This window comes from Stegodyphus dumicola, chromosome 3 (genome assembly GCF_044657685.1).
Source record: "Stegodyphus dumicola isolate Sdum_Otavi_A_Nest chromosome 3, ASM4465768v1".
In the NCBI taxonomy this organism is placed as follows: domain Eukaryota; kingdom Metazoa; phylum Arthropoda; class Arachnida; order Araneae; family Eresidae; genus Stegodyphus; species Stegodyphus dumicola.
In genome coordinates, this window is record NC_140770.1 from 115962727 (window position 1) to 115972882 (window position 10156).

The 10156-nt window shown below is 30.3% G+C and overlaps 1 long non-coding RNA gene across 1 annotated transcript; it reads left to right on the forward strand.

Annotated features, from left to right (window-relative positions):
* The first annotated feature begins 486 nt into the window (after window positions 1-486).
* Window positions 487-6384, forward strand: LOC146998071 (uncharacterized). The gene is made up of 3 exons (XR_015040015.1): window positions 487-609; window positions 3144-3233; window positions 6243-6384. It is a non-coding gene; the product is annotated as an uncharacterized LOC146998071 (long non-coding RNA).
* Window positions 6385-10156: the final 3772 nt, after the last annotated feature.

Here is a 10156-nt window from a genome sequence, read left to right on the forward strand (position 1 = left end):
AAAATTTTTTTCCTCTAATTACAGGACAGAAAATGTTTTTCAATCGCGCGATCTGTTATTGATATTGAATTACAGTCGTGCGATAATTTCGCAGTAAAGATACATCTCTGATGACTATCCAAGATTCTAGAAACTTTGGTCCGTCTTATAGAAATAATGCTTAATATGAATATTTATTTATAATCTCAGAACTATTGGTCACTTTCAGAAGTGGTCGTTTGAGAGGCGATATTCTATATATTTATTTACTGATACTCTCAGATTCCAAAATTTGTTTATATTCTCAGAAATATTGGATGGAAGGTGGTCGTCCCATACATGCAAAATTTTACATTTCATTAAAAATGAATTCAGCATTATTTAACTATTTCCCTATTAATTAATTAATTAGATAAAGAAAAAAATTAGGAAATAGTACTGTTTATTACGGAATAATGTAGGAAGTTCTACAGAACTATATTCTTTCGCGTCATTGCATATTGTATCCGGCAAACTACTAGTTCCTCGTATTCTTCCGCAAATCCGTAAACACCTGTCTGATTTGAAACGAAATCTAAAATGGCTGCGCCATGAGGTTAACTTGTATGGATATTTTTTGTTGCATGAAAGGTAAGTTCAGTTGCAATACTTGTATGTTTACTTTTTTTGCTTTTCGAATTTATGTTATTTATGTCATTTTGACAGTTAAATGTTTCACAGCTTTATGAATTGTAACCATTCTAACGTGAATTACGTGTATCTCAATGGCTGGCTGTCTTTTCAAATATCTAATTTGCCCTGCTATCCAAATGTTTATGACTGAATTTTTTTAGTCTAGTTTATGCATTCAGTTTCAAAATAATATGTGTGATCAGATTGCTTAGTATTTTATTGCAGCAATAAATTTATGTTAAATAGTTTGAACAATTGTATAAAAATAAGAGTTTGCATTGTTTAGTCCAAAATATGTATGGTTGAAACATTATCTTAATCTAGTTTGTAATTCAACTTTTTTTGGGGGTACTGTTCTATTATTGGGACCAGAATCGGAAATGTATGAACCTGTGTTCGTAAGTATGTGCATAGATGTGTATATGTAGACATACAAATATACAAGCATACATAAATAAAATTCTGAACCCGATCCTGATAACAGAACAGTACCATTTTTTAATCTTTTTTGAATATTTTATAAAAGGATTAAGCATTTTTCAAACTGCGTATCATTTTAAGATTCGACTTGCAGGAAGACAAAATATGATCATTCAGTCAAATGCTTATGATTGCTATTAACATTTTCTCATAAATATTGTTTGCATTTTTATTGTATTTTAGATACTTTAGTTATGTAAAGTGAACATGAGAATATTAGGAAAGCTGAAGAATATGAATAGCTACCATAATACATGTAGTTTTTCATCGAGCCCATTGTTTTAGAAACCAATGCACCATTATTATATGCTGGCTTATTTTATAGTTATATGCAGTTTAATTTTATGTTCATGTTACTGTAGTATTGTCATTATAATAAAAGTATTGATAATTTTTGTTGAATCTTGCAAGTTGCCTAACATTCAAAATTATTACTACCGAATTTTACTGATAGGTTTTTTTCGAGTTGACATAATCTGTCTGATAAATAAAGTAAATGGTGTTTAAATTATATGCATTTCTCTTAATGTTTCATTGAAAGTGAGATGAAAATATAAATGCTATCCAGAAAAGTGAATTCTTTTTGCCTGAAATAACAAACTGTACTAAATGATTAATGTTTATATCATTTTAGAAATGTCAATATTAAAGTTTCTCCCCCTTCTCTTCTTTGATTTTGAAATAATTTATAATAAAATAATATATGCATAAGTGTAATTAATGTTCAATAATATAATTTATTTTTACTGATATTTTTATATTTCTTATCTGGGTTTTCTTTTGGTGTTAGAAGGAGGAAAAGACTGTAATGTTTTAATTAAGGAAATAATTAAAACATTACAGTCTTTTAAATAACACAGTTACAGTAATGTTTATTGAAGCAATGAGTACTGTGTGATTGCCAGTGATTGAATAATGTTAAAATGCATTGTTCATAAGGAAATTTGCTTATCTTTGTGTTATAGATTTTATTTTGATACAAGCTGAAATTTGAATTATTGGAAGCACTTTGAAAACCCAAATTATTTCCTGAATCATTAATCAGGCCAATATATAACATACAAATTTTCATACAAAATTATTTCTTTGAGCATATTATAAAGAGCTCATTTAATTTTATTATTTGTACAAATTTTAGACAAAAGTAGCATGTAACAGTTAAAGATTTATTGAAGCCTACTTGTTATTTGTGGTAACAAAGAAGTGTGAAAGATATTGCCACATTAGCGAACATGACGATCATTGATGCTTAGTTTAGTAATTTAATAATATATTGAGAAATGCTGGGAACTTTCAGAAGTAGACATTTCGGAAATGATGGGCTTGATAAGAAATTTACATGGTTTTATTATTTATTCTTTAGTTAAGAATGGATTTTAGATGTTCATGTGAAAGAATTCTGTTTAATTATATGTGAAAGAATTGTTAAAGTTTGGCATTTAAAAAAATTAATTAATAATATGCAATTATTTTTTTATTATACATATATTACTATATATTTCTAATGCGCTATGTAAATGTCAATGCTAAACAATTGAGATACTATTGTCAGGGCAATCTTTTCTTCTTATACATGAAAAATTCTGATACTTTCTTATCATCTGCCCTCACAGCTTCAACTTATGCTAAAACAGCAAGAGTATGCACACGATAATAGCAAACTATGAATATGCATACCACACACATGTATTTACATGCTTTATATTTAATCTTTATTTCTGAATAGTATTCCATTGGATGAAAAATATGTGAATATTGACCCAATATTATTTTTTGTGTGTGTGCATCCTAAAATTTCTTGTTTCTTATAAAGTGCTTATTTGAATTACTACTTGTGAACAGAGCAGTAGATATGAACCATAAACTAACCATTTTGCCAATTTTCACAGCTTTGCAGATAGTCAGAAAGCACCAAAATTTGTAATAATGTTAAGTTTAAATGATGTTCTATACTTTTGTGTTAATTTTTCTATTCTATTAATTCTATTACTGTGTTATCAAACTTCCTGCAGGAATTTCAACTGGTTAAGATGTTATTACCATGTGGAGAAGAATTTGGTTTTCAAGCTAGAAAAAATTGCAGCTGAAGGATTTTGTAGAAGGTCAGTCAAACTGGTTTTAGTTAATTATAATTTAATTTTGGGTGAAGAATTTTCAAATTTATTTATCATAAGTGTCTAAAGGTCTTCTAAATTAAATTCTGCTTGTTTTTGAAATTTTTCATGACATTCATTCTTTGATTATTATTATTTTTTTTAAATTTACTAACTTATATCCAGGCACATAATGTTGCATTTAATGCCATACCTTAAATATTGTAAAATGTTAAAATAATACATTTCACTTAAAAATATGGTTGTGACAGTAAATTTTCTGTTACATTTAATCATATCTATAAACATTGGTATACATCATTTTTCAATAATCTGTATATTATTTTGTGCATTTCTTTTACATCCAAGATCTGGCATATGACTTGCTTTTCAAACTGATAACATGATGTAATAATGTAATCTAATGGTTAAAGTTTACTATGGAACGGGCCAAATTTAATAAATTATTCTTTGATAGAAATTTATTCATGTGTTCAGTGTGTCTCATCTCTTTAAAGTAAATTTTATGTACTTGCATTTAGGAATTTTGACTGTATCAGAGTAATTTTGTTTCAGTTATTATAACGTGCAAGGGAAAAAATTCATTCATAGCTCCGTATTTAAAATTAGTTAATTAAAGTCCTTACTAAAGAGGGACGTTTTGTTGTTTTTAATGTCGATAGAGTTTAATTCAAAAATATGTCACATTAAGGGTTACTTTTTAACCTAATTTAAAATTTTCATTACTTTAACATGTCCAATAATTGTTATTTTAACTCCGATATTGTAATAATATCAAAATTCCTTACTTTTTGATAGGTAATCCAAATGTAAAACAAGAAAAGAAAAAATTAAAATCTAGAAGTATATTTATTTCATACCTCTAACAAATAAAAACAACACAAGCACTTTTTACTGTCTATCTGCATAGTGTGGCATGTCCCGTAAGACTGAGATTTGTATGGTCAAATCCATGTTTCAGTTAAAGGAAAATGCATGCATAGTCTTCTGATTTTCCCTTCGATTAAGGATTCTGTATATACTAGCATAAGAAATATATTAGTTAATGCAGTGTTATGCATCAATATTTATAGACAATTATTGTGGCTATGTTTATTATAATTTTGTTCACTGTAATGGCTGGAGTGCCTAAACCATCATGCTGTGTAAACAAAACTCAAATCTTCATCTCTGCATACTGCTCCACTAGTGTTTAAACCACTGAAATGGTGATTATGGTAGAACATCTTTGGTAAAAATTTACTCTACTGTAACCCTTGGCGAATCGTTTCTTTTTTTTTTTTTATATCAAGATCGTCACCTGAGAGGATCGGCACCAATTTCAAGGTGGCCGCTACACAAAACCAAAATAAGAAGTCAAAGACATACACAAACTCTGTGTCCATGTACACATCAACCTATTAAAACAGAGAACTGCACAAACTGGGCATTGTGCACTGCCTTAACTTTGTCCATGTACACATTGATCTATTTTCACTTTAAGAAAATCAGAAAGTTAAAAATATCATAGTTACCAGAAAAAATTCGCCACTGTCTTAACACACAGACAACCAAAAATACACAAACAGAGAGGAATATGTTACCAAAAATACATATTTCCTAACATAAAAACATTAAACAACAAATCTTCTAACAAAAATTAACACACAGAGACAAAAAAATAAATGAAACGTCATTTTTTTAACATACCTTTTTTTTTACATGCATATGTTTAGGCTTCCCACCACCATCCTCCAGATAAGCAATTCAATTAAATTTTTCGTCTCTTAGTCACCTCAGACATACTCAAACGATGGTACCCACACCAAAATAATAAATAGCATGTTCAAAATACAAGACCATACCACTTCCGTGCAACCAAACACAGCAATTGAAAAGAATCGTAAGAACCAAAAACCCGGGACCATACAAAAGGTTTACTATTAAAAAAAGTAGCCCAACACTAAATTTATCACAGCACGTTGGCAATATTTGCAGAAATAACTCCTTTTTATTGACAAAAAAAGAAGGTTTTTTTTTTTTTTTTTCCCCCCTCCCCCAAAAGGCTACTTTCGCCAACATTATCAACATTAGGGTTATCGAAAAACTTATTTGACGCAATGGGCTTCCACATTTCACAAACAACCAATACCACTTTGCGATTTTTTTCAGACAGAAACCAAGGTGTACCATACAGTAAAGATTAGCCACATCTTCATTTACTACTGTTACAAGTACTTCTTTGGTAAATTTCTGCGGTTAAATTCAAAAGTTTAAAATTGCATTAACATGATCAGATTCAGAGTCATAGCTAGGGTTTTCAGCGCTCAGGGACAACTGAAGATTTCGTGCCCCCTACTGCTTGCCAAGATGGAAAACATTTAATTCTAAAATGTTCTAACATCAGTTTGGCGCCCCTTGGATTCTGCACCTGGGGACAGATGCCCCCCTCTAGCTACGCCCCTGATCAGATTTTATTTTCTGCACGTAGCTAACAATTACTTATATGTTGTCAGATAAATGTTACCAGATGCAGTTAATTATTTTTTACTTGCCAATCTCATGAGACAAGTTTTTTTTTGCTCCTGCAAGACTTTACTTTGTGTTGCAAAGTAAATTCATTCTCACTCTTTTTGGACTTGCCTACACATTAAATTTAAAATAGTTTTATGAATAGGTAAGATGTGATTATCATAATTTTGTTTCTCTCTTTATCTTGGCAACTTTATATGTTGATTCAGTATCCAGGTTACCTACCAATGGCTGATTGATAAAACTGCTCATATGTTCAGCTGGTGGTTTGAGTTTATTTTCTGACATAAAAAATTTTAAAAAGCATCCCCCATGTTTATTTTACTATAATCGAAAAATCAAATAATTGCTACTCTGTTTATAGGTACTAAATGTTAAAATATTTTAAATGCTTCCTTTAATTTGCATTCTAATAGTCATTTGTTTAAATTTAATTATGAATTATATTCACATATAGTAATTGTGAGTGTTTTTTTTTTATTTTAGGTGCTGTGAAAGGCAATGACAGAGATCCAATTTATCAAGAGTTCTTATATACATAAGAATACATGGATATAAGATTGTTTTTCATGAATTCAAATAAAATGTGATAAATTGGATTAATAAAAACTATTTTGAATTTTGAAAAGTGTTTTTCCTCTGTTAATCATAATATAGTGCCATAAATTTCTGAATGTGTTTATTTTTCATCCAAATAAATAGCTTTACAAAAATTTGTCATATTAATAGATATTGCATAATTTAGCATTAGTATAAATATTTATTATAGCAGATTTAGCTGAACTACTTTTTTAGTCTCTTTGCAGATGAAGTCACAAAGGTAAGTGGTTAGATATTTTTCTATATTCCCCATTAAGTAATTTTATCTGATAAATTACCATTACTTATATACTAAAGGTGAAAGAATAAGCTTCCTTGAAGATACAAAAATTTGCAGTTATTTCAAAAAATTGGTATACGTAAAAAAGTTCTTAAATTGCCACATATGCGAAACTGAAAATGTTATATATGAAATAGTTCAGAAATATAAATATTTTCACTATTTTTTAACTATAATTCACTGCATTTGTTATATATAATCACAGTTTAAGGTAGAAGTGCTTTTCTCACTGTGATTTCTCATGTATTTTGATTCATAAATACACGTACGTAAATCCACGTATTTTGATTTCTCTTTTGAGACCGAATAAAAAATGAACTAAACATTCTCGTTGACATTGAGAGTTGAATAAAAGCTCACCTCAAAATAAAATGAATTAATAAATTTATGGAAAATTTTACATTGCATATATTGAGTAGAAAGAGTAAACTGAATATACTTAATGGAATTAATAATTGGTAAAGTTGATAGCAGAATAAAATGCCTTAATTTCATGGTAAACAGTAGATGTTTTGAAGTTTTTCTATGTTGCGTAAAATGCAGATTTAAATTTTTGATATTGATTGTCATATAAATGGCAATTACTGTTTTATTTTGCTCTGAAATGAATGGTTAGTAATAAAATTCTGGATGAGACAACCTTTAACATGCGCTAGAATTTACAAAGTTTAATTTGGTGTTGATTTCAACGGGTAAATTTCATTTTACTGAATTTTGCGTAAAATAATACCAATGAACCATTGCAAATTATTTTCAGAACTTTTTTTTTTTAATCTAAAAGGGCTATTAGTTTTGAAATGTGACTTCATATCGTCAGTCGTAAACTTGTTTCGCTTTTCATTCAAGTCTTGCCATTTGGCAAAATTTAACATATTTACCTTTAAAATCTAATATATTATTGACTAACAAGCCAAGCTATTTAAAAGCATTACACACAGTTCTTAACAATGCTTTTTTAAATTTTTAATCTGATTGATTTAAAATGCATTTAGTTCATGATATATCTAATTGAAAACATTTTAATATTTCTACATAATTACATGATATATTTCTTCATTTTTCAAATATTTAGAAGATATATAACTTTCTGGTGTCAGTATCTTATAAAATGTTTTGCTATTTCCACTGCCCCATCTGTATTGATAATCTATGCATTCATAAACTTTTAGCCTCTTTGAGTGACTGCCAAAATCTGAGGCCTTTCAGATTTTTTTTTTTTAATTGTGTGAGCAGAAAGATAGAATTTTAGAAGAGCTTCTTGAGTTACCTTTTGAATGATATAAAGAATTGTTAACATAATGTCAAATTGTTACAACTAAATATTAAATATATAAAAAAGCCTGCAGCATTCTCATGTTACGAAAACATATTTATTTATTCTGAGGCTAGGAATTGATTTAGTTTTAAAAATACAATTTATTCCTTTTAACAATTTCCCAACAGTGTCAGATGCCCACCAGCGGCCGAGCAGTAAAGTCGCTGAACACTGGTAGTTCGGTCCGCGGTTCGAATCCCGCGAATGGGCTGGCTGCATGGGCGTTTTCGTGGTTTTCCCCATGTGTAACGTGTATACGAGCCAGTTTCCCTTAGAAAGTCCTCCACAAAGGCATCCCTCCTCTTAGGCAGATAGCCCTAGTGTGCTTTGCCATAATTAAATACACACCCAACAGTGTCATCAAAACACTATAAATTCCTTACATGTTTTAAAGAAAGATGATTCATTTATGTAAAGATTATTAAATGGGTAATTTTATTATTCAATTTTTAATACAAATTAACTGAAATTAGAAACTGATTTTGTAAAATAATTTAATTATGAATAATTCAATTTGGGGGCTATTGGATGTTTAAAAATGATCAAAAGATTTTTAATATCTTAAAAATAAAAGCAAAATTTTCAGTTTTAATATTTTGTATTAATAATTCATTTTAATTTCCTTGCTCAGTTTTAATATATTCACAAATTCAGATTTAAAAACAAAATAAGTTGTATAAATATTTTCAACATTTCTGATTTTTCCATAGTAACCATAGGAGAACAATTTGAGACTATCTGTGTAAAAAAAAGTAGGTTTTAGATCATCACACCTTCACATACTTTCACTGGAATTTTCCTCTGTATATATACTGGGATGTGACACTAAGCAGTTGAGAGTATGTATTTAAGAGGTTAAAGGGATATTGTAACTAGTGTTTCAAATCCTGATAACATCCCATACGCTGTTGGTGGGACTTAGATAGGATGTCCTAAGGATATACTGGGATGTGACATTAAGCGCTCAGGAGGATGAGTTTAGGAGGAAATTGGGATATTACGGGATGTCCTGAGGATGTAGTAAGTAGGACTTTAAATCCTAATAACATCCCATATGCTGTCGATGGGACATAGGATGTTTTTAGGATATAATGGGATGTGCTTAGGAGGTTTGTGGGATGTCCTGAGGATGTAGTAAGTAGGAGTTCATATCCTAATAACATCCCGCACGCTGTCGATGGGACTTGGTTAGGATGTCCTGAGGATATCCCGGGATGTGGCATTAAGCACTCGGGAGGAGGTGTTTAGGAGGTTCGCGGGATATTCCGGGATGTCCTGAGGATGTGCGTATATCCCGCGTGCAACATCCTTGGGATATCCCAAGGATGTTTTTGTGCTATGTGGGATATCTCTTGAATAAAGAAATAAACTTCAAAGAAGAAAACTGAAACGGTTTTGCCTCGTAAATGTAATGAGACATTGAAAAAAAGTTGCATAAATATTAACTTAAAGAAGCTGTAACGTTGCGCGCCTCCAACTTGCACGCAACCAAGAGGTGACTGTGAAAACTGGATAAAAGACAGAGTCTTGTGAAGGGTTTAAGTCCCTTTTTATTCAACGTAAAAATTTACAATTGCGTGCTCTTGACGCTCACAGACTGCGCCAACTTGGCGGTCAAATAAAAATAATAACCTGAAAAGAAACTAAAGACAAGACTCTAACTACGAGGCTCTCTAAAAATAACTAACTCACCGCGTTTTACAATACCGCTGCTAATTCAGCAGACTTGAAGCTCACTTGAACGATTAACACTACTTCCCGCCAAGTACATAGGCCGAAACGCGGGGTTCTTCAATTTTATCGCTAACTACCTCCGCGCTCGTGAAGTAAGAATATCACACACCGAACTCGTTTCCTTTCTATTTAAATCAGAATACTTCCGCTGATAATTTGAATCCTTGCGCGTTCTACTAAAATTTACATATTCTGGCATTGGCAGTTCCAGGGGAAAGTAAGGCTTGACAGGAAAGATAGTTTAAACTTAAAATAAATGTTAGTTAAAATAAATATAAACCCTACATTTGCCGCTGTCAGAATTTGGAAAACTTGGAAGCAGGTCCTACAAACGACCTGTTGTATGTTTCTCTAATTCTGAACTAACTGGCGAGAACCTCGTTTACACACACACACACAAAAAAAAAAAAAAAAAAAAAAAAAAAATCTTATGTAACAAATTGTATACTAAAATTTCTGTTGATAGTTATA